Consider the following 25,904-nt stretch of genomic DNA (forward strand, 5'->3'; position numbering starts at 1 on the left):
TCAGTCCTGGCTGGGGTGATGCGGTTTTATTCACTTCACTGAACATGAAAATGTAGCAATGGTGTGCCAGGCCTGGGTGCACAGAAGGAAGGGAACCAGAGCCAATTCCATGCTCCCGGAGTGGAGCCCATCAGCTCCAGGCACTGGGGAGACAACGACCTTGTGCCAGCGCTGCAGGGGACATCCCCAAACCACCAAGACGCTGAGGTCCCCGATGCCAGGACTGCAGGGGACCTCCCCAAACCTCCAAGACGCTGAGGTCCTCGATCTGAAGTCCCCAGCCTGAGCCTGGGGCTGGGGGTCCAATGGGAAGGGGATGCCCCAGGATTTTCCCTCTCAGAGCCCTCTGACCTACAGGCCTCTCCCAGGAGGTGAGAAGCCTGGGGTTCCCTCTGGAATGAGAAATGCTGAGTCCCCCGCAGACAGTGGACTCCGAAAGGCTGAGAAGCATGTGTGATTTGTTGCACGAGCCGTGTGTTGCATCCTCTGCAACCAATGCTCTTAGCCATGGAGCAGAGGCTGCCGGGTCGGGCCCCACTTACAAGCACTGACCATGTAGATGAGCAGGCACAGGGTCAGCGCTGCCGCAGCCCCAGGCCCCAGGGAGCAGAGCTGGCCTACCAGGGTCACACTGCAACCAGCTCCCCAGGCCCCAGGGAGCAGAGCTGGCCTGCCAGGGTCACGCTGCAACCGGCTGCAGCCCTTTGCTCCCAAACACCATTAATCACCCTGAAGAGAGCCTTTCTTCCACTTGGAAAGATGAATCATTTTCAGGGCAGTGGAAAAGAACACTCCCTCAGTTTATTGGATTACTTGAAAACACAGGCGAGGCTTGGCTAATGAGAAAATGCTCAGGGAGTAAATCCGGCCTCCGTGGGCACAGCAAGGTACGCCCACACGGAAAGCTATTACAGAGGAGGCCAGGGCCTCCTCTGCCAGGGCCTCCTCTGCCAGGGCCACGCACTCGGGGTGGGTGAGCGTGGGGCTCGGACAGGCTCCAGGGGCACCCGAAAAGCTCCTGCAAGTTGATTTACAATGATGCCGTTATGTTTGTGTGCATGTTTCTGGAGAGAAGGCTGGTAGCTTTTCAGATTTTCAAAGACTTTTGCCATCCCAAAAGGTTAAGAACCAGTTATAAAACATTTTCTTATGTGTCATGCAACAGGGAACATTTTAAACATATAGAAGACATAGTCTTAATTCTAAAAACATTTCAGAGCAGACTTCTAAACACTCCTGTAAGGGGTAAAAGTGAAGCCACCAGGGAGCATCTGTGTACACAGAGGTTCGTTAAAAATCCCTGTCATATTCCGAGAATTTTGAAGCAAGAAAAGCTCACAATTCAATTTTTTAAAAAATGACTACATAAATAGCCATATGATTTCATTTTACACTCACCTTGGGATTCCAAGTTTATATTGAAAGTTTCCTTTTCTTTCCTTTATTTTCTACTGAAAATCCACATCCCCATTTATCCAACCACACGCAGTGCTCTAGCTTTCAGATTCACACATACTATTGCAATAGAACCTGTATGTTTACTATATTTAAATGAAATGTCATATTGGTAACCCGTAAAAATATGTATATATAATATATATATTTTTTTTTTCTTTTTTTATTTTTTCTTTGAGACAGAATTTTGCTCTCTTTCCCAGGTTGGAGTGCAATGGTGTGATCTCGGCTCACTGCAACCTCCACATCCTGGGCTCAAGAAATTCTCCTGCCTCAGCCTCCCAAGTAGCTGGGATTACAGGGGCGCACTACCACACTTGGCTAATTTTTGTATTTTTAGTAGAGATGGGGTTTCGCCATGTTGGCCAGGCTGGTCTTGAACTCAGGTGATCTGCCCGCCTCAGCCTCCCAAAATGCTGGGATCACAGGCATGAGCCACCGTGCCCAGCCCAGCCTTAGTAAATTTTTTATTAACAATGCAAAATGTGTGGCAATATGTAAGCCACTCGACGTCAGGAAAATGACTTGGCCTCGCTGAATGTTGCCTTTCGGGGAAAATGAGGGTGCCCCTGCCTCCTGGGGTTGGTTCCGAGGCTACATTGGGTGTGACTGATGTGAGAGCCTGACCCTGTGCACAGCAGATAAACAGAAAATGTTTGCTTGCGTTCCTCGTGAATCTGGTAATTTTCCACCTTTTCTCTAGGAATGCTAGACCCCAAATTGCTGCAACAACCTAATTTTTCCATCTTTTGTCAAGTTTAAATGCATAAACAAAAAATAAAATGTTAAGCTCCCCCCACCCCAAACATCTGAATGAACCCAGCCAAGGGCACTCCAGAGTTAATATGAAAAGCTGGTACCGGTTGTGATGGGAAGAGGGGGTGGGACAGCCTTCGTCATGCCCACCTCCTGTTTGGAATTCAAGAAAAGCTGACCAGCATGAACATCAGTACAGGCCTGAAGTTTGGTAAGAAAAGTTTACCATCTCTTCTCTCTGAAGCCTGCTACCTGCTACCGGCAGGGAGGTTTCATCTGCATGATAAAATCTTAAGTTGCCCGACCTTTCTGGATGAACCAAGGTATTTCTTAAATGTATGTGATTGAAGTCTCACATCTCCCTACAATGTGTATAACCAAGCTGTGCTCCCACCACCTTGGGCAACATGTCACAGGCCATGGTCACTCATATTTGGCTCAGAATAAATCTCTTCAAATATTTTACAGAGTTTGACTCTTTTCACCAGCAAATGGAAAATGTGTTGTGCTTGCGTGAGTAGCCCCTTGTTGAGAGCGAGTTCCCTGCAGGTTCTGCGCTCAGGTTCTTGGTGGCGGGAGACACTCCCCAGGGCGGGCAGCCAGCCTGGTGCTGGCCAGGGCTGTGCTGCTCAGCAAGGCCACAGAAGGGACGGAGCTGCCCTGCCTGCCAAGCCTGGGAAGCCGGCTCAGGTTGTTTACTGCTGGCCTTTCAGGAAGTGCTTTGGGAACAACCTCACACCTCTCAGGTCATCCCGACTCTCGGTCCTGCTGGGAGGGCAGCTTAACCTGTTTGTCCGCTTGTTGCTTGTTAGGCTATGCAAGCAGTGAGGCTAGATCGTTGCCTCAGAAGTAAGTTACATAAGACACTCTACATTACATTACATTACAGCTGTACAATGCACCAGACAGACCCGTCTGGATTCTTCCAGGGCTCTCAGCCCTGGAAATAGCATCATTTCTTCAAATTGGTGAGTCCTCCTGTCTAAAATCAGGATGCAAAGAGTTGATGCAAGGCATGGCGCAGTTATATTGTGGAAGCAGTCCTCTCCATTCATGCCAGAATTCTGGGTGTTTAATTCAAGTCCCTCCAACAAGAGTGTTGATAGCTTTGTTCTCTCCTTTATCCCTTTTCTCTCCTCTTCCTCCTTCTGACTGCAGGATGCTGGGCAAGGCTGGCAGGCCTGGGAGAGCCTGTGGCCAGCCTGGGTCCAGGAAGTGGGCAACTGCCACAGAGCAGCCTCCAAGGCTAGCTGCCTCCTAACTTCCTCACGGCACACCATTCTGCCGTCCTGAGTCTTCTCAAGGTTGGAAGGCGCCCAGATCCAGGGAGATAGTGCTGGCTCTTTGGTGGCTGTGGAGTGTCCAGACAGATGAGCTGGAATCCTTGGGTTTCTCTGCCTCTCTTGTCAAGTTGAGGTAGAACTGCTTGGACTCTTGCCCCTGCTGCATTGACCAAGCCTTGATGTTACCTTCTTTGCCAAACCATGGCCACTATGTTGCTGCCACAGCAACTCAAAGGCAGCTGCTTGTCCATCTCTGCCTGGCCCAGGCTTCCTGCTGGCTCCATCTCAGCCACTGTAAAGCAAGCACTTAGTTTTACTTCTCCTCCCTCACAAAGTTTATTGCTAAATAAACAATGAAGCTACCCTTTAAATAGTAAAAAAAAAAAAAAAAAAAAAAGAAAAAAGAAAGAATACAGACAAGATCTAAACCCATCACAAGAGTTTATAAACCAGGTCAGGCACAGTGGCATGCACCTGTAGTGTAGTCCCAGCTATTCAGGAGGCTGAGGCTGAAGGATCAGTTATGCCCAGGTTGGAATCCAGCCTGGGCAACATAGTTGTATTAGTCCATTTTTATGCTGCTGATAAAGACATACTCGAGACTGGGAAGAAAAAGAGACTTAATTGGATTCACAGTTCCACATGGCTGTGGAGCCCTCAGAATCACGGCAGAGGGCAAAAGGCACTTCATACATGGCGGCAGCAAGAAAGAATGGGAAGAAATCAAAGCAGAAGCCCCTGATAAACCCATCAGATCTCGTGAGACTTATTCACCGTCACAAGAATAGCATGGAAAAGATCGACCCCCGTGATTCAGTTACCTCCCCCTGGGTCCCTCCCACAACATGTAAGAATTCTAGGAGATATCATTGAAGTTGAGATTTGAATGGGGACACAGCCAAACCATATCATTCTTTCCCTGGTCCCTCCAAATCTCATGTCCTCACATTTCAAAACCAATCATGCCTTCCCAACTGTCCCCCAAAGTCTTAACTTTAGCATTAACCCAAAAGTCCAGAGTACGGAGTCTCATCTAAGACAAGGCGAGTTCCTTCCACCTATAAGCCTGTAAAATCAAAAGCAAGCTAGTTCCTCCCTAGATACAATAGGGGTACAGGTATTACGTAAATACAGCTGTTCCAAATGAGAGAAATTGGCCAAAACAAAGGGGCTACAGGGCCCATACAGGTCTGAAACCCAGTGGAGTTGTCAAATCTTGAAGCTCCAAAATGATCTCCTTTGACTCCATGTCTCACATCCAGGTCACGCTGATGCAAGAGGTAGGTTCCCATGGTCTTCGGCAGCTCCACCCCTGTGGCTTTGCAGGGTACAGCCTCCCTCCCAGCTGCTTTCATGGGTTGGCGTTGAGTGTCTGTGACTTTTCCAGGCACACAGTGCAAGCTGTTGGTGGATCTACCATTCTGGGATCTGATGGACGATGGCCCTCTTCTCACAGCTCTACTAGCCAGTACCCCAGTAAGGACTCTGTGTGGGGGCTCCAACCCCACGTTTCCCTTCTGCACTGCCCTGGCAGAGGTTCTCCATAAGGGCCCGACCCCTGCAGCAAACTTTTGCCTGGGCATCCAGGCATTTCCATACATCTTCTGTAATCTAGGTGGAGGTTCCCAAACCTCAGTTCTTGACTTCTGTGCACCCACAGGCTCAACACCATGTGGAAGCTGCCAAGGCTTGGGGCTTCCACCCTCTGAAGCCACAGCCTGAGCTGTACGTTGGCCCCTTTCGTTCATGGCTGGAGCATCTGGGACACAGGGCACCAAGTCCCTAGGCTGCACACAGCACAGGGACCCTGGGCCTGGCCCATGAAACCACTTTTGCCTCCTGGGCCTCCAGGCCTGTGATGGGAGGGGCTGCTGTGAAGGTCTCTGGCATGGCCTAGAGACATTTTCCCCATGGTCTTGGGGATTAACGTTAGGCGCCTTGCTACTCATGAAATTTCTGCAGCTGGCTTGAATTTCTCCCCAGAAAATGGGTTTTTATTTTCTACTGCATCATCAGGCTACAAATTTTCTGAACTTTTATGCTCTGTTTCCCTTTTAAAATGGAATACTTTTAACAGTGCCCAAGTCACAGTTTGAATGCTTTGCTGCTTAGAAATTTCTTCCACCTGATACCCTAAATCATCTCTCTCAAGTTCAAAGTTCCATAAATCTCTAGGGCAGAGGCAAAATGCTGCCAGTCTCTTTGCTAAAACATAACAAGAGTCACCTTGACTCCAGTCCCCAACAAGTTCCTCATCTCCATCTGAGACCACCTCAGCCTGGAACTTGTCCGTATTGCTATCAGGCTTTTGGTCAAAGCCATTCAACAAGTCCCTAGGAAGTTCCAAACTTTCCCACACTTTCCTTTCTTCCTCGGAGAGCTCCAAACTGTTCCAACATCTGCCTGTTACCCAGTTCCAAAATTACTTCCACATTTTGGTGTATCTTTTCAGCAGCACCCCACTCTACCAGTACCAATTTACTGCATTAGTCTGTATTCACACTGCTGATAAAGACATACCCGAGACTGGGAAGAAAAAGAGGTTTAACGGGACTTGCAGTTCCACATGGCTGGGGAGGCCTCTGAATCATGGGGGGAGGCAAAAGGCACTTCTTACATGGCGGCAGCAAAAGAGTATGAGGAAGAAGCAAAAGCGGATAAAACTATCAGATCTCGTGAGACTTATTCACTATCATGAGAATAGCATGGAAAAGACCAGCCCCATGATTCAGTGACCCCCTGGGTCCCTCTCACAGCACATGGGAATTCTGGGAGATACAACTGAAGTTGAGATTTGAATGGAGACACAGCCAAACCATATCAGTAATGTCCCCTGTCTCTTAAAAAAAGAATTAATCAACCAAAGGAGAATCCTGAGTGGCTGTGGCTAGTGCTCTGGGCTGGGCATCAACAGTAGTCCCAAGGAAGCCTCCCTGTCACGAATTATGGTGGCCAATTAATCATGCCAGCCTCCGTTTCATCATAACCAGAGTTTCAAAGAGAGAATGAATCATAAAACTTTAAGGCTTAGAAAAGATCTCAGAAATTAAGACCTGTATCTTAGAGTGGAGTTTCTCAAACGTCATCATGCACACGATCTCCTGGGCATCTCTTTAGGGAGGGTTCTGAGCTGGGGGACAGGGGCAGGGCAGGGATCAGCATCTCTAACCAGCACCTGTGGAGGCCGCGCGGGGCCACGCTGGGATGGCGAGGCCTCAGCGGACCCAGGGCTTCCAGTGTAGACTCAGCTTCACACTGCAGAGTAAGAGGAAACATGTTAGAACTCATTTTTCTGTATTTTCAGATATAGAGACCCTTGGGGAGGGTCCAGCCCTGCTGCATTTAGCGTAGCTTGTCACGGAGAGGTTCTAATGTGTTTACACCTTTAAACCATCACAACGCCAGGCGTGAACTCCTCAAACTTATGTGTTCATAGCTCCAAATGTTGAAATTTTAAAAATGACTTTAGGGCTTTTTATTTATTTTTAACTTTTTCTACAACTTTAAAGCAAAACTCAAGTATAAGCTCAGAAGTATTTTTCTCTTTGAAAATGTTAAAAAAAAAAAAAAATGCTGCAGGTAAACGAAACTGTTTCTTTGGGACCAGCCCATGGAGTGGTGGAGTAGCTGCGAGGTGTGCACCGTGCATGAGCTGTGTGCGCCAGGCCAGGGGCCTCTCTGCGAGGTGTGCACCGTGCGTGAGCTGTGTGCGCCAGGCCAGGGGCCTCTCTGTGTGGTGTGCGCCGTGCGTGAGCTGTGTGCGCCAGGCCGGGGGACTCACCCAGTTTGTGCTTCCATGTTCTTGTAAAATGTGGATGGTAGTGGAGCCTACCCCAGAGGGCTGCTGAGAAAATTACTGCATGTAACACTTAAAAAATACGAACAAAGCGCATTTAATACAGAAGGCCCTCATCCAGGCCGTCATCGAACATTCATTGGTAATGTTATTGCTGTTGCTGTTTTCTCACTCCACATCTCTCACTGGGGCCTGGGAGCAGGGGTGCCTGCAAGTGTGTTGGAATCCATCAGTGCAGTGCCGGGGCACGCAGGCAGAAGCGGGTGGGACTCGTCCTGGTAGTGGGGACAAGTTCAAGGTAACGCAGCAGACAAGGATAATTGGATTTTGATTGACTGATAAGTTTTAAATGGAAAACGATCATTCAGAAAGAGGCAACTTGAGGACACAGTGAGACTTTGTCTGCACCCCAGAGCTGCAGGGGCTGCTGCGGCCGGAGGACAGGCTCGCTGCTGCGACCTGGAAAAGCCCTTCCTGTCTCAGATCAATTCCACGATCTGATTCTCATGAATCATTGAGTAAGAGGGGATGCTTCCAAAGCAGCCTTCAGTTTTATCCGGCAGAGGCCCTCATGTTACCGGGCCACACCCCTGATACCTTAAGGTCAGGGAGACAGAAAGGTGACATGAGGACCCCAGTGCCTGTCCACTCTTCCTGCTTTGAGCCCTGTTGGGATGCTAAGGGGTATCATTAGACGGTCATCAGTCTTAGCACCGGCCACCTTCAAATGAGCCCTCAAGGTTCCCCACTGCCCAGCAGACAAGGGCTGTGTCAGCCTGGGGTGATAACACCCACATACCCTGGCTCAGCCTGCACATAGTAAGTTCCCCCAGTAAGAGCTTCTGAGTGCAAAAGAGATCTGTCAAGTTGATTGAACATGGATCAAGTCAAATGTCTCATTAATTATTCTTGTTAATTTTCATTAGCTGAACTTTTTTTAATTGATGAAATTCTTCATCTATTTAGCATTGTGTAACACGTTGTGTCAATTAGAAACGTGCAATGCAGTAAACGTCATTGATTTTGTATTGGACAGCAGAATTTTCGTTCCCCTGAGACAGGGATGGGACTTAACTAGTAAAGTGAGTCCCCCTCTCCCCTTCATCCACAGTTCCCCCAGGACCAGCAGAATGTGGGTCTGGAGGAGGCCTGAGGATGTCCATGGCCAGTCCAGAGACTGTGATTTGCTCCCAGAGATCCTCGGGCACCCCAGTTCATCCTAGAGAGAGTCCCAGTCCCTAACAAAGTTCCAGAACCACCTAATGAAGATGGAACCTTCTTAGGAGTCTCTAAACTACTCATTCATTCAACAAATACCTGTGGAGTCACTCACCCTGTGCAAAGTGCTGTAATGAGCATTATGAGAACCTTCCCTCCACGAAAGGCATAATTTAGGGGAGACAGGCAGGTTAATTACTAACTATCACGCCAAGTTGAATGCCATGGATGCTATAATAAGTGTACAAACTGTGTGGTGGGGACGCTGGGGCAGGGATTCAATCTGATGGGAAGCTTCAGGATGAGCTGGGCTTCAAAAGATGCGGCAGGCAGAGCAGAGAGAGGTAGAACCTGAGTCATGAACTGTTGTTACTTAATCTCTAACTTTCGGTTTAGCCCAATCATACTTTCCATGGCTCAAATATTTAAATGATATTTAAAGATGTGTTCAGCAGGTCTCACTCCCACTCCACCCCCATCCATGCAGGTCCCTCGTCACAACTTCTGCTGTGCCACGTGCAATGGGTCTGGCTCACCTGTCTATGTCTACAAAGATGCAAGCAGTGCTAATTTGTATTCTTATTCCCCTCCATGTGCACAGCGCAGCATATTGCTTTTTTTGCTGAACGTCATATTCTGATGATCGTTCCTTATCCATACCCAGAGCTCTTTCTCATTCTTTTCCTAGAGCTGCATATAATTTAAGCAGCCCTGGGTGAATTGACGTCTGCTCCTCTCCCAGCCTTGTGCTGTTACATACACAGCACCATAAGTGGTGCACGGATGTCATTTTGCACGTGGGCTGATATGGACAATACCAGATTCCCTTCCCTAGCTGGAATGCCATTTTGCATATCTCCCGACAACACACGAGTGCCTGCTTTCCACAGCACCTCCAATAGAATGCATTCTCACCCCTTTCAGTTGCTCGCTTATCTCATCCCTGAGAAATAGAATCCCAATTTAGTTTCAGTAGCGTTTCTCTTACTGGGAATGACAAAGAGCCCCTGAAATGTGTATTCTTAAGAGAAGGATCATCAGGTATTGCATCCAACACCCATCTAAACTTTCCACATCGATTTTAGAGAGCCAGTAGGGAAGCCAGACACCAGGCGGAATATGGCTCATTATCTGACTTCAGGTCATTCTCCTTCTGATAAAATTAAACCTGTAAGTATGGGAAGACCCACTGTGAGTGTGCAGGGCTTTGCCCGTCACATAGTGATGTTTAGCACGGTGGAGGAGGGAAGGCTTTGCTGGTGCTGGTCCTACAGTCAGGCTGTCTGGAAAAGAGCATCTTTTGGGAGACACAAGTCAAGCACCCAGAGGCAGCAGTGACATGTGCGCAGGCGGCCCCAGCTCCTCCCTACAGGGCCTGGACGGTACCTCTCCCCTCTGCAGACGGGGCTCCTGTGGACGTCGAAGCCCCCAGGCAGTCCCAGTGCCCTGAGGAAGAGGCTCCAGGAGGCCCCTTTCCTCACCATCTGTGGAGCCTAAAACTGGTTTCGCCATGGTTTCAGGTGGGCCGTGGATCTCTTGCTCACTGATCCCATGTCATCCTGCAGGGGCTGGGAAGGGGAACTGAGGCTGCAACTAACCGTGACAGTGGCAGAGAGTAGGAAGTAAATACATGTGCTTAGTGCGCTTGAAATAGTGCAAATGGGCTCAGCAGTGAAGATTTGGCTGTGGCACAGCAGGCCCAGAGGATGCCCTCTATGCCACACCAGCCAGCAGCTCCTTCAGACCCCCGGGTCAGCCTGTCACCATCTACCATGGTCTGAGGCAACCTGGCGGAGAGGAGGGCATAACTGACGTTGTGGGCTCCGTCCCTGGGCAGCCGCAGGCTCCGCTGGGCTCCATGTCCAGAGCCTGTCGCTGCAGACGGAGCCCTCCGAGTGCAGGCCTGGATTGTTGACCACCAGGAACACCTCAAGACAGCAGAGCCCACAGCAGGGCCCACTGAGGCCTTTGAAATCCCTTTGTCACCCACCCAGCCCATTATCCGAGCCAGGAGAGGGCCCCAGAAGCCTGGCACCTTTTCCCAAGGCTTCACAGGGATGGCCTCTCCTAGCCTGGGACACCTGCTCAGAATCCCTCCAGGAGAACAAGGCTAAACTGGGGGGCTGGTGTCCAAACAGCTGCCCGCTCCTCTCTCAACCATGCAGTCCTAGGAGGGGAGAGCCAGGCGTGCAGGCATCAAGTCCTCTGGGTGCCCCCACCCCACTTGCACAGAGCCTGCTTCTGCGGCCCCAGCTTGGAGCACTCCATCTTGACATTGCCCTCCTCCCTCTGCCCCCATCTGAGCTGGATGAGGAAAGCAGGCAGGAGCTGGAAGGGCACAATTCTGCCCCCTTCCAGGGCCCACTGCCCTGACAGCCCCGGGGCACTGGAGGTCATCAGGACCCTCAACTGTGACAGGAAAATGTCTTAACAACTTTGTTAGGATTTGGCACAAAAGGCCTGCAAGAGATTCTGTCCTGGATATATTTGGAAGTTAGAGTCAACCTCATTCACTGCTGGGGTGGATGTGGTGGTTAAGAGAGGGAGTTCCCCAGGGTGGCACCTAGGGGAGGCCAGCACCCCTGGAACATGGAGTTTACCAGGAAGGGAGTGGAGTGCCAGGAGCAGGTTCGGCGGGAAGGGATTTCAACATGCGACATGCCATTGCTGAGATGTCTATTGGGCAGCTAAGTGGAGGCTCCCAGGAGCCCCTTATGAGTCTGAAGTTCAGGAGAAGGGATGGAGCTGGAGCCCAGATGGAGAGCCATCAGCTCAGAGATGAGGCTTGAGGCCCAGAGTCTGGAGGTTGAGTGGAGAGAACAAGATCCTGGATGGACCTCTGGGCGCTCAGGTCTCAGGAGGTCAGGGAAGGACCCAGGAAAGGGGGCTGAGAAGCTGTAGCCTGACGAGGCGGGAGATGGCCAACGGAGGGGTGTCCCTGATGCTGGTGGAAGGGAGGCTCTGGGGAGACCACGAAGGCTGGGCTGGATGACTGAGAGTTCAGGGAGAAGATGGAGAATTCCGAGCAGCTGTGGAGGAGGAGACCAGTCTCAAGGGAAGATATAGCACAGGAAGATTCCTGGTCATCAGATTTAGGCGACCTGTCAAGAAGTCTGCTGCAAGAGGGTGTGGAAAAATGGAATGGAGCCGGAAGAGAAAAAATGAGCCAAAAGGAATGTTTTGGTTTCGTTTTCCCAAGATAGGAGAAACAGTAGCACGTCTGGGCACTGGTGAGAAAGATCCAGGATAGAAAGTGAATACAAAGATGTGGGCGGGAGAAGGAGGCGCCACAGGGCATCCCAGGTGGGTGCATGGGGAGGGGTCTGGCCTTTGACAGGAGTGAGGCTGACTCGTCCCCTCTTGAAAGTGATTGGTGGCAATTCCCAAATGCAGAAGGAGTCAGCACTCTGGCAGGGTCGGCTGGGGTGGGCTGGATGACATGTTCAAAACCTGCAGGCAGACACGTGCATTTTAAAAAGCTGCCCAAGAGATGTTTCAAGGCCATCCCACCTCCCAGCCCTGCCTTGCCTCGGGTTTTAGGGATGCCAAGACGCAGGTGCAGCTGGGCTTCTGACAGAGGGGCCTGTTCGGTGTGGGGGACGGCAGTGACCTGGGGCTCGGGTGCCGTTTCAGGCGTCGGGGGCAAAGGTGATGAACAGTGCTTGGCATGGAGCCGGCGGCGAAGACGGTTGCCACCGTTCACTCCAGGAAGGATTTCTTGACCTAGCTCTGCTCTGCTTCACTGATTGTGATATTATAGTCCGTTTTCTATTTCAATGTGCAGTTTCACTTTCATTATTTCCAAGTCTGCAGAACTATTTCCCTGCAGACCCCACAGACACATGAGAGTGGGCTCCTCCCCATCCTCCACACTGCTCATCCGCTTTGGGAACAGAAATCACGTCAAGGCCCAGCCCAACAAAGACCCTGAAGTCAGGAAAGCCTTCCCTGCAGAGACTGCCTGTCTCTCTGCTTCAGATCAGCTCGCCCCAGGTCCAGACAGGGTCATTCTGGTACTAAGGGACACGAATGACCCAGATGGTCCCACTCCATTCCTGGCACCCACCCCCCCCCCCCCACCCCCCCCCCCCCACCCCACCCCACCCCCATACAGATAAAGTTGTAGAACAACTGCACACCCTCATGATAGCCATTCTGCTCACTTGAGGACTCAGTGGGATGTTCGAGTTTTCCTTCCAGAACCTTCTATTGTCCCATATCACTCCTTATACACTCCTCAGGAAAATTCACCCAGATCTGGAGTTAAGGAACCCTAGGTTAAGGGTGAGAAAATGAGGTTAGGTGTGAGGAGGGGAGAGAATCAAGAGCCATGTTGTAATCACTCATTGTTACCTCCCACACGGTTCTGGAAGGTTCCAGGATCATGCCTGCCAAATCCAACCCTGATTCCCTGGCAAGCATCAAGACCACACAGTGTAGAACAGAAAGATAAACATTTCATAGGAAAAGACCTGACTCAGAATGAAGGTAGAGGTGGCAGACTCCGAACCACACACATGCATACAGTAGGTGCTTAACAAATACTTGCGGAACAGATGGATGCACAGAGGGGGACTCATGAGAAGACCCTGGCCCTGAAGGCCTTGAACCTTAGGATGTGTGCTGAGCCACGGTCGCCCCAGGGCAAGGCGGCTGGAGTGCTCCTTAAAGACTCCATTCACTCCCTGCCAAGAGCCCCGTCCACAGGGCTTCCTTGGAGTGCCGAGGTCAGAGGTGAGGAAGTGTTTTGAAACTATGAAAACTTTGAGCTGACTCTCTGGTTCCCAGTGCTCTGTCCAGTGCCCATGTGATGTGTGCTCTAAATGGGAGTCTGCACGATCGTTCTCCAGCCCAGCTCTGCTGCAGCTCAAGCAGCCAGGAGGCCAGCCACTGAGTGAGGAGTGATTGGGGAGATAGTCATGGTTGCACAGCAGACGCTGAGCCAGGCTCTGCTCCTGGATTAACTCACTCAATCCTCACCATGGCCCGTTATTATTGACATTTTACAGTTGGAAAGACTGAGGCGGGGGGCCATATGGGGAGGATGCTGGGCATGGGGATTTAAACCCAGGCTGTGTGCAGCCCCGCAGGGCTGGCTCTTAGTCACCATGCCATCCAGCCTCTCTCAACCCAGAACACTGGGTTACGGCTCTCCACTCTACACCCATCCATGCCTCCCTCCCTTTTTCCCTCTCTCCATCCCCCCATCCACTCATCTATCTATTACTAACAAGCCCACTGGGGTCCTGGTTTGGCAGCAGACCGAGCTAGGTGGTAGCAAAGAGGAGAAGAGATGTGGACACGCACCGTGCACCTGCTACCACATGCATTACGCTGTGTACACAGAGAGGGCTGGCACAGAAGGCCGATGCCAGATGGGCATCTTTCTGCTGACCAAGAGAAAACATCCCTAGGTGCCTCGCTGTTCACCCCCACTTCTGGGCCCCATTCTTGTACTCCTTCTACCTTTCATCTCTACCCCTCACCCCCCAGGGAAGTTTTCCTTCCCATTGTTTGTCCTTCCTAAATGTCACCTTAGTTCTGAACAATGCTGCATTTTACAATACTGAAGCATAAACTTCACTCATGGAAGGAAAGTAATTGGAATGTCCGTGATAAATTACCCAGACCAGAGTGGCATAAGGGGTTGGTTGTATTGATTAGTGAAATTATCACCAGATAGATCCAGTTTTCCATAAGCCCGGCAACAGACTCTATGACAGGTGAAACTCACACTCCTGAGACAGGCTCCATTGCAAATGGCATGAAAAACTATGAGCTATTTCTCAATCATGTTATCAGTGGCACAGAATCTGGTGTCAGCACACAGCCACTGCCAGGAGACAGTGTGAGCACCAACACACAATGGATTCTTTGTGTTTCCATCTGGTGCAAAAGAAAGGAAAACAGCTTTGGTCAATAAATAACACGCATGGCTGTTGGGGTTTCTCAGTACAGCCAATAAGCACAATCTTAAAATTGAGTTATATAATGCTACATTCATCCTTCATTTCTTTTTATTGGACTTGATCTACCTAGAGCTTCTGTAAAGTGGCTACCCACAAGAACATAGTTGAAGGCCAAAAAAATAGAGTGAAATAAATCAAAATTAATCTCGACTTTCCTTCAGATTTTAAAACAAAGACCCTGTGTATAGCATTCGTGTTATATGACACACCCAATGATCCTCTGTCCCCTTCTGAGTAAATGTTTAGTCACGGCTAATAGTCTTTTTCTTTTTCTTTTCTTTTTTTTTTTCTCGAGACGGAGTTTTGCTCTTGTTGCAATGGCAACAATGGCGCGATCTTGGCTCACTGCAACCTCTACCTCCTGGGTTCAAGTGATTCTCCTGCCTCAGCCTCCCGAGTAGCTGGAATTACAGGCATGTGCCACCACGCCCAGTTAATTTTGTATTTTTAGTAGAGATGGGGTTTCTCCAGGCTGATAGTTATTAAGTGCTGCATTAGTAAGCAGTGCTGCTCACCAATATCCAATCTCTTCTCTCCAGCACCTGGAGGATTGGCCTTCCTGTAGCCCCGCAGTGGGCATGGCCTCGTGGTGTGGCCTGGACAGTGGGTGTGTGTGCGACACCTGCACAGAGCATGGGACCTGCTAAGATGAGACCCTCCACAGCCTTCTCCTTACCTCTCCTCTGGTCGTTGGCTGATATGGTTTGGCTGTGTCCCCGCCCAAATCTCATCTTGAATTGCAGTTCCCATAATCCCCAGGTGTCGTGGGAGGGACCTGGTGGGAGGTAATTGAATCATGGGGCAGTCACCTCCAGGCTCTTCTCATGATAATGAGTGAGTTTTCATGAGATCTGATGGTTCTATAAGGGGCTTCCCCCCCTTCACTCTGCATTTCTCTTTGCTGCTGCCATGTGAAAAAGGACATGTTTGCTTATCCTTCCACCATGATTGTAAGTTTCCTGAGGCATCCCCAGCCATGTGGAACTGTGAGTCAATGAAACCTCTTTCCTTATAAATTACCCAGTCTCAGGGATGTCTTTATTAGCAGTGTGAGGATGGACTCAAACACTGGCTTTGCCAGGCCTGGTCCCAGATGAGGACAGTGCAGCCCCAGAGGACTCACAGGTGGCCCCTAAGGGACACATGGAATGAGCAGGAACCAAGACACCAGGGTGCTGGATTCCGCAGCATCCACCAGGACAGTGAGGCCTGTCCTATAAACTGGTGAGCACAGACTCTCCTATGGTCTGTTCTGCAAAAGTGCACACTGTGTGCTGGATGCTGTTCTGCAACCTGCAGCTGTGGTCACTGCTGCTGTCCTCAGAACAACCGCAGAGGCTCACCCCACTTCCCCCCATTTGACAAATGCAGAGACTGAGGCCAGAATGGAAAGTAACAAGAAATGAAACTGAAGTTTATGCTACTTTATTAAGGCATTTTTAAAAGCCAGATTCTATTTGTATGGCCTTAAACATTCTATTTTGTGTACACGATTGTGGCTGACAACAGCAAGATTGTTTTCCCTACTTCTTGCTAGAGGAGGAACAGAAAGATTGGAAAAAGACAGCAGAGCAACCCCATACCATCAAGAGGGACTGCGTACATTACACTCATACCAGAATCATCATACAACAGTATTGGAATCCTGAGGAGTTACTATGTCATGGACATCGGTTGCCAGGACCTTGCTGGGCCAGGTGCGCCATCAGTGGCCAAGCACAGAGACAGTGCACTTCCCTGCCACCCTGCAGCTCTCCACTCGGTGCGGTGAGGTACGTGCGACTCCAGTTGTCTCTGGAAACCCAAGGAGGAAAAGTGAGGGCAGCCCAGACCTGGCCCGCACACCCAGCTCCGATTCCTAGACATGCAGACTGGATTTCCATTTTCAATCTCATTTGACAAAACAGTTCCCCGACTTTAATAAATGTTGAAACCGGTTGGTGTTGTAAAATAAACCTGAGCTGGGGAACCAGAGTGGGCTTGGATTCCAGCCTCCCGTTCCAGGTCACACAACCTTGGGCGAGTAGTTTAACCTCCCTACTACTTTCGTGTCCTCATTTTAGAAATGAAAGATATTAGGATGATTATGCCTACTTGATACTGTTGGGAACAACTCCAGCCCTCCGTGAACTGCCAGGGGTGGGAGAGATGTCACAGGCCTCCTTGAGACAGGACTGGGGACAGCAGCTGTCCTGGAAGAGGTGACATCTGGTCTAAGGGAGCAAATGGAAGACAAAGTCTATTCCCCCTTCCCGAGTTGAAAAGATCCTGCCTGCTCAAATGCTTGTGTTTTTCGTACTCTGCTTCAGAGCGTAGAGAGGAGTGTGTCACTGGAAAACCAGAGTTCTAATCAAAGGTGCTTTGAATTCTGGCTGAACCCCTGGTTGGTTTTTTGCTCGGTCCCAGTGGACTTCGACTCCTATATTAGTTACTGCGAATGTCATCTTCAAAGAAATTCGCTGGCCCAGGATACTTAAATTAATCATAAAATCAGTCTCTTAGAGAAAAATCTCACACTCCGGGCTGTCCCCTCCAGACTTTAAAGCACTGCAACAGCCCTCAGGACCGAAAAGCAAGATTTTAAAATATACCTTGGCCTCAATTAAGAAGAATAATTTGCACATGAAAACAGAGCCAAGCTGAATCAGAATTTTCTATCAATCTTTTCATTAGGGTTTGATCTTTGCCATTAGGAATGTGGAATCTTTGGGGATGAATCTAAATTCCAAGAGTTAAAGCAATCCCTGAGTTGGGTACAGAGGATCTTTATTTCTGGACTTCAACCCTGGTTTTCTTCCCTCTGACATGGGCGGACTGGCGTGAGTTCATTTGCAGCTCCACACATCACAGGTGAGCCACAGTGTGACATGAATCATCAAACTCGTGAGGATTGCTCTGCTTTGCTTGTCATCCTGTGTTTTCTTCACAACAGAGACAGAGCTGCAGGGGCTACAGGACTGGGTGCCTGTGGTCTCTGACTGAGAGTCTCTGGGCTCAAAGATGGATTCAGGCAGACATGGGGCAGGGTACTTGGCATAGAGGAGGCCCCCCATCTGCAGCATCTGGAGATCCCTCCCAGATCTGACTCTTAACCAGTAATAAATACTTCACCTTCATGCACTGTATTGGTCCGTTTGCATTGCTATAAAGGAATCCCCGAGGCTGGGTGATTTATAAAGAAAAGAGGTTTGTTTGGCTCACAGCTCTGCAGGCTGTGCAAGAAGCATGGAACCAGCATCTGCATCTGGTGAGGCCTCAGGAAGCTTCCACTCATAGCAGAAGGTGAAGGAGAGCCAGCGTCACGTGGTGTGAGAGGGAATAAGAGAGATAGGAGAGGAAGTGCCACTCTATAGTTAAAAACCAGGTCTCATGGGAACTGATAGAGAGGTCACTCATTACTGCAAGGACAACACCCACCCATGCATGAGAGATCCACCCCCGTGACCCAACCCCTCCCACGAGGTCCCACCCCCAACACTGGGGAGCAAATCTCAACATGAGACTTGGAGGAGACAAGCATCTGAACTACCTCAGGCACTAAGTGAACGATTCGTCCTCCAGTTTTTCTCCCCAAGGGCCCTGAGTGGGCTCACTTGGCGACGTGTGGGTATGGGCTGGCCTGGGGTCAACTGATCTGAGACTACGTTTTACAGATTGAACTTAATCATTTTGGTAATTTGATCTATTTTCCCAATAGAGGATCAACCTCACATGCCACAAACTATGATTTGTAGGTCTTTTTAAGTAAGCTCGTTGCACTTACCCTGCTGTGCACTTACCCTGGCTTTTGTTCAGCAGCTATGAACTGTATATTTGGACCCACATCGGCTCCTGGAGTGCTTTCCCATGGAGGCTGATAGTGTTCTTCTGTCATACGCTTGCCCATGCCCTAACTAGAAACGAGCAGAAACAACATCTTTCAGTGTGTTGGTGCAGGTTCTCTGAAGTCAGACCAATCTGCCTGTACAGGATGCTTAAAGGCCCAGGACCTCAAGTCTTCCCCTATAAACTGGAAGCAGGAGCTCCTGCCCCATAGTGCTGCTATGAGGTTTGGAGGTCAAGTGGCGCGTGGCATCCAGTGGGCATTGTATTTATGATGACAATCTGCTGACTCGCCGGCTGACATGCTTTTCGACTTGCATTTTTGATAACCCTGTACTAGTGGACTCTTAAAATTGCAAGGATGTGACATTCCTAGATTTCTGGGTTTCTTTAAAATGAAACATCTGTTTAACGAACCAGAAAAGCAAGGGGAGTCGCTTTCATTGTTAAAGGTGAGATTTAGCAAAGGAAGGATGTGAAGCCTTTTCTTACAGTTTGCAAAACACCGCTCAGAGCGAGGCGGCCACCTTCAGTAGCTGAGGAAATATCTTTTACGTGAGATGGCCACAGTTCCTTGAACTGGCTCCAAAAGGCCACACACTGTCCTGGGTGAGGGACAGTTCCTCTAAGGGCGCACAAGAAAGACCCAGTCTTCTGTTTCTTCACGCGTAGCCTTGTCCAGGGGCCTCTCCAGTAGAGGCACCAACAGATGACAGGAATGTTCCAGCTGCAATCGGTCCCCAGCTTTGTCTGTTCTTTAAAGCAGCAGCAGGCACTATTTCTTTGGCATAAGTTCATGCAGGCGAGCCTGGCTCTGGACTCAATCACTGAGGTGGCAGGAGATCCCACCCCAACCACACCGAGGTTCTGCTGCAGCAGCTGGTCCAAAGGCACCAATTTCGGCAGCCCGCAGAGCGCCAGAAAATCCCTGTTGCCACAGGTGAGGAAGCGCATCTCTCCCAGGCTCTTCTGAAATGCGGGTGTTTTCCGCTAACCGCTGCGCACGCTCTTTACCCGGGCTGCGCCATCGCGCTCCGTGACACACTCCACCGAGGGATCGCGGCACTGCAGGTGGTGACGGCGGGGTGGCGTGCGTGGCACTGACAGAAGGAGTCCACGGAGAGCCCGTCCGCTCCTCCTGGCCTTCAATGCATCCTCCTGAAGCACCAGAGCTCTTCGCGGATGCTCCCACCGTAACATCCGAAACCTCGGGATCCAGGCTGCGCTATTCGGCTGCAGGGCCCGGGCCCCCATGCCGTGAGCCTCGGCCAGATGCAAGGATGCCTCGTGTTTCTTCTTGAGGGCAACCACTTCAGGAAGGTCAACAATAGACTCCTCATGCCGTGTCTTCCTTCCAGAAGGATTACAGTCTTCTTCTGGGGCCTTTGCATCCGAGACTGACCGTAAACAACGACAACTTTCAACAGCTCGCCCAGGTCCTGCCTGCCGTTCACTGAGTTTGCTGCAGATCCCATGCCACGTGCCACAGAGCCCAGAACTGCGCTGCAAGCCTTTCTAGTTCTTGGTGTTGCCCAGGCCTCCAAAGTCCTGCCGAGGGCTGCACACTCCAACTCCGTCCTCCTCTGGAACTTTGCCGGCTGCTTGTTGCATGATCCAGTGTTCTGTGCAGGTCCAAGATCGCTGTAGGGACCCACATCTCTGGCACCTTTAATCCTGTTCCCTGTGTGCCCGGAGTACACAGAGGACAGTTATAGACGGGAGACCGTCCCCGCAGCATGTCCACCCTGGCTCACTCCAGACTGGTCCATTGTAGTTGTCTCTGAGCCTCACATAGAGGTTCTGTGTATACAAGTTTTCAGATCCTGATACAATGGCACAAAGTCCTTTTGTTCTTCTCTTTCTGTTGCACGGTGACGTCTTTCAATTCTCCAATGCCTCAAGAAATCAAAGATTTTCAAAGACAGCAAGTACACCAGACCCCTTGCATGTATGTGAGCACGGCACCCAGCAAGGGTGTTTCTCCTACAGCTTCATGAAATGCTCTTTTATACCATTTACTCGTTCTGTATAACATGACATATGCTCTGCTTGAGTCTCCAGGCACTCTCAGCCAGGTTCCCTATCCCTCCTTGAGATGCAGAGATGGCTCCTCAGGGGTGCTAGGGGAAGCGCTGGCCCAGAGCTGGGAGTAGTGGCAGCTGGACTGGTAGCCCCTCTGCACCTGCCCCTGTGGCCACCCCAGGTTTCTTTTGATCCTGGGAGGTTTTCACCAGGGGAGGTGGGAACCAGAGGTGGCTCAGGAACTCCCCTCCCTGTCGGGCCTCCCTTCCAAGATAGGGGTGCACCACGGGCCCCATGGAGAGAGGAGCACCTCAGGGGTCAGCCAAAGAAAGAAGGGTCACCCTCTCTAGAGGACAGCCATCCCCTGCCCTGGGAAAAAACTGCCTGGGGTGGTTTGTCGCCAGGCACCTGAGTTTCACAGCAGTCCCCCCAGGAAAATGCCCTCACCCACCAACAGGCCACACTTCTGACCTGGACACTCACCCCTGCACCATGTGTCAGAGTGCAGAGAAGTCTGAGCAGAGCCCCTTTCTTGGCCCCTCACTGCTCCCCAGACTTCCCTCCAAAGAGTGACTGAGGGCCCCGTTTGAAAGGCCCTGGAAATATTCACTAAAGCCACGCAGGGCTGGGAGGGCTGATTGGAGTCATCTGTGGGGAGAACTTATCCTTGCCCCACGCATGATGCATTCGCAAAATCGACATTCGCTTCTCGGGTTGCTCCTGGACTCAGAGCCCAGCCTCCCGGCCTCCCTCTCTGTTTTATCAAAATGATCTAAAAATGCACATATTATTTTTCAAGTTTCCTTTCCTTTTTCCTCAGGTTAAATTTTGACTGTAATTACTGTGTGGCTGTATTTGAAGAGAGATGTTGCTGCTACCAATGTTGTTACCATTTCTGTAAAATGGTCTTATTTTTCAAGAGATAGTATCTCTCAGTCCTCGGTCCTCCTCTGTGATAGGCAACACACTATGCCAAGATTTTATTTAGCTTTGTTCAGGGACCAAGTTTTAGCTGAATAAATAGAAGGAATGACCAAAGGTGGACTACAGAAATGCGAACTGGGCTCGTTTTTACCACGCGGCGGGGGTGGTGTAAGAACCCTGCCTGCTCCTAAGCTGGCTTGAGGCTGACGTCCCTCCATTGCAGTGGAACATTTTACCCTGGAACAGTCTCAGATTTTTCACCTGATACATGTACCAGAGATCCCTGCACACCTAGAGGGTTTCCTGTCACCCTTCACCACGAGGATGTGAAATGCTGGGGCAACAAAGGCGGACAAAGAGGAAGAGAAGAGAGGTGAGGCTTCTTCACAAACACAGTCAGTGAGGCAGGCCTGAAGTATCATTACCCTGTTAGTGGACAGGACTTCCAGCCCACCTGCTGAAAGCCGCCCAGAGCTCGGTGTTCCCGTAGGGAGTGCATTGCACAGGGAGGATTGTCCAAAGGAGGCCCCTGGTGTGAATGAGGCCACCAAGCTTCCATCCCACTGGCTAGGAACCCTGACTCCGGGCGCCTTCCCCCAAAGATGGAGACTGTCACAGCAAGCGAGACAGTGGAGGGAGAGGGTGGGCAGCTCCCGCTCCTCATGCCTGGACTCCCATCCTGGAGGTGAGACGTGAGCTTCATGGTGGGATTGCCGCAAAGGTCTGTCACCTCAGGGTCCATCACCTGCTGTCACTCCCCCACCTGCAGGGCCCTGACCAATGGATGGATGGCCTTTCTCACCCTATGTGTCCCCTTCACGATTGGCCAGACCTTGGCCAGCAGTTTTATGTTCCCTGACGGCGAAAGTGTGACTTCTAATAGAATCTCCCTCTGTTTCGTTTTCCAAACTTCAGCTTTCTCCTCCAGGCTGACTCCGTCCATACCCGTCTCTGTATTTCCCAGTGGCCGGGGACCCAGCCCAGCTCCTCTGTCCTCACCCAGGTGCCTGCATGGGTGCTGTGGCTCCTTCCCCCCTCCTTTCTCCTTGGCCTTTTGGTGTCTATTCCTTGCAGCACCGTGGGCGCCTCCTCACACTGCCCCATTCCTGCACCTTTGGGGAGCCTCAGGATTCACTGCCTCTTTCCTGCGCCCACGGCACCTCCCGTTCCTGCCCAGCTCGACACACCTAGGCCTGATGATTCCCAGCAGGAATTCCCAAGCCTCCCACCCCACCACCCAAAGTCCCGAGCTGGTGCTCAAAGCTTTCCAAGCGTTAGCTCTTTTTGGCCTCTCCAACCTCATGATTTGAGTTGCAGCTTCAGAGCAGCCACCCCCTAGCCTGGGAGTGCTTCCTCCCCCGGCTCCAGCATTGCTCAGGCTTAGGGTTAGGGTTAGGGTTAGGGTTAGGGTTAGAGTTAGGTCATCATCCGGGCCCCACTTCCCTCCAACCGCACAGGCCCGGCTCCTCCCTCTAATTCCCAAGTCCGGAGACCTTGCTGGCGCTCATGTATCACCTGCATGTCTGGGCCTTGAACATCCCAGACCGGGATGGAGTCTCCCTCCACACAACTCGGGTGCCATGTGGGGGTCCGTCATTAATGCTGCACACCTCTCTGGCTGGACTTAGTCCGTGAAGATGCGAATACTTTGGGAATGGTAAAGGTCTGCTCTCCGCATCTTTATAAACAGGATAGCCTGGTCCCCGCCAATGTCAGCACTCAGCGCCATGAGCAAGAGTCAAAATGGTTAACAACAGCACAGTAAAACAAATATACCAATCAATCAATCCTTAAAAAATTGTAAAATATATCCCCTTTTTAAAAACTCTATTATTATTACATAAACATGCATGCCTAGATAGCCATTTACCAGGGTATAGGAATTGCAGCACAAATTTTTTATCAGATCATTCTAAGAACTTCCAAATCAATAAACATCCCAAAATTATTGGCATATGATTTGTTTGGCATGGCTCTTCCTGAAGATGGCTCCGAGTTAGCCATGATTAGACATGGAGAGTCCTCGAAAATTCTCCCAAAAACTTCCTTATCCATTACATGGTCCTTAGGTGACTGTGATGTATTCTAACACTTTAGAATAGTGTCTATTAAAGCAAATCTCCAAATGTTTAACCACTCCCATGACACAATTTTAAAGTCTCCATAAAGCCACCTAACCTAAGTCTCCATAAAGAACTTCTTTTAACATTATTGCCATTACTCATGGTGCAAAGACCTGTGTCAGCCTTGGCTGCACTAACAGGAATGACATGTAAGTATCCAGCCTCCTAACACTGTCTGACATTTACCTATATGCAATTTCTCTACTACTAGACTGTTATGAAAATTGGTTATTAGCTCACTATATTTCATTAGTTGGCTGAATTTTCTTTATCCACAGAGATTCACGAACGTCCTCTGACCTAGTTTCAGCATGCAAACTACTTAAAAATCTTAACATTTCGTTGTTTAACTTTTCTCATCAAACCACAAGTGCATTTTCCAATAACTTATTACACTAACTGATAGTTTTTTCTCTTAGAATAGCTACTTTATGTTTTTGTTTCAACTTTTATTTCTTTACTTGAATACTTTCTACTTTTCCTTCACTACTTTATTTATTTTATATATTCATTCATTCAAGAAACGTTTCTATATTGACCATCTACCAGGTAGAAGGCACCAGGCTAGGCACATCAGTGACCAAAATCAACAACAACAACAAAAATCTCTGCCCTTCATGGGCTTACAGTGTAGAGAAAAGGAAACAAATAATAAACATAACCAAACAATTACAACGTATGATTTAAAGCTGATAAATGCTTTTGCAAAAGAACTAGACCAGGGAAGGGAATCCGGAGTTCTGTGGGACAGTGAGAGTTTCGTTCCTTGGAATTTTTAACAGTCAGGGTAGGACTCACCTAGAGGAATATGTATGTGAAAACCTTTTTCATCTTTGCTTTAATAACTGAAATATGTTTTTCTTGTCATGCTAACAAAGCATTAATGGTGTTTATTAAAGCCAGTCTTCAAATGTTTAACCACTCCCATGACGCAGTTTTCATCAGAGGGACTATACGAATCTTGATATACTTTTTAAAACACTCTAGGCCGGGCGCAGCGGCTCATGCCCGTAATCCCAACACTTTGGGAGGTCGAGATGGGTGGATCACGAGGTCAGGAGATCGAGACCATCCTGGCTAACACAGTGAAACCCCATCTCTACCAAAAATACAAAAAATTAGCCAGGCATAGTGGCGGGCGCCTGTAGTCCCAGCTACTCAGGAGGCTGAGGCAGGAGAATGGTGTGAACCCGGGAGGTGGAGCTTGTAGTGAGCCGAGATTGCGCCACTGTACTCCAGCCTGGGTGACAGAGCTAGACTCCATCTCAAAAAAAAAAAAAAAAAAAAATACTTTAACAAACTCTAGCCTGCACAGGGTACCCATTACAATTTCAGCTATCTTCCAGTTTTTATTTCTATTCTATCTCTTCAGACATAGTATTTAATTCTCTCTACTGTTTACTTGATGTATAATACAAATATAAAGCATATTGGGAAAAAATACAGTGATTGATTTACATATTTTATTGTGTCATTCAGATATAATTGAATTCAGTTATTTCAGACTATAAATTAGTCTAAATTGACTAGACAATCAAAGTTAGACAACTTAAGACATGTGGAAACTTTATAAAAATTTGGCAGAAATGAGCTATTTTCTTCACACAATTACCCTGACACTGTTTATACATACCTAATGTGTTTTACGTAAGAAGTTTCTCATGGAAATTGTTTTTCTCCGACACTAAAAAGAATGATTGACATTTAATTTTATGACATTCACAAAATCAACAAAACCATTAAACTATTTTCAAAGTTCTGATTTTGTATTTCAGATAAATTATTACAATAGTCTTATGTGAAAGAGATGAAGTTTGACTGATAATGATTGAAATGTACTGCCCTGACTTGTAAGTTTCTTTTAAAATCGTTTTCATATTTCAATGGATGTATGTTTTCAAGTGGAAGAGTCAAAATTCTAGATTATGGCCAGGTGCAGTGGCTCATGCCTGTAATCCCAGCACTTTGGGAGGCTCAAACAGTAGGATCACTTGAGGACAGGAGTTCAAGATCGGCCTGGGCAACATGGGGAGACCTCATCTCTACAAAAAAAGGCATAGTGGTGCACGCCTGTAGTGCTAGCTATTCAAGAGGCTGAGGCAGGAGGAACACTCAGGAGTTTGAAGATACAGTGAGCTATATAATTGTGCCACTGCACTCCAGCCTGGGCAACAGAGCAAGGACCCCAACTATAAATAAATAAATACATCTAGATTACAATAATCCATCTATATTAACGTTATTCTGTTTTTGAAGCTCTACTGACTATTTCTGGGCTGGGTGTGGTGGCTCACACCTGTAATCCCAGCACTTTGGGAGGCTGAGGCAGGCAGATCACCTAAGGTGAGGAGTTCGAGACCAGCCTGGCCAACATGGTGAAACACCGTCTCTAGTAAAAAAAAAAAAAAAAATACAGAATTATCCGGGTGTGGTGGCACATGCCTGTAGTCCCAGCTACTCAGGAGGCTGAGGCAGGAGAATCGCTTCACACTGGCAGAGGTTGCACTGAACTGAGATCACGCCATTGCACTTCAGC

At 49.2% G+C, this 25,904-nt stretch overlaps 1 long non-coding RNA gene across 2 annotated transcripts; it reads right to left on the minus strand.

Moving 5' to 3' along the window:
- Positions 1–15,886: 15,886 nt before the first annotated feature.
- LOC103884163 lies at positions 15,887–24,424 on the minus strand. 2 transcript variants are annotated; one of them, XR_004184491.1, is made up of 3 exons: positions 22,761–24,424; positions 16,572–18,370; positions 15,887–16,271 (listed from the first exon to the last, which is right to left on the minus strand). It is a non-coding gene; the product is annotated as an uncharacterized LOC103884163 (long non-coding RNA). The 2 variants fall into 2 exon arrangements; XR_004184490.1 differs by having other exon boundaries at positions 16,572–24,424.
- Between the last annotated feature and the right edge of the window lie 1,480 nt (positions 24,425–25,904).

The sequence above is a fragment of the Papio anubis genome, chromosome 6 (genome assembly GCF_008728515.1).
Source record: "Papio anubis isolate 15944 chromosome 6, Panubis1.0, whole genome shotgun sequence".
Taxonomy (NCBI): Eukaryota; Metazoa; Chordata; class Mammalia; order Primates; family Cercopithecidae; genus Papio; species Papio anubis.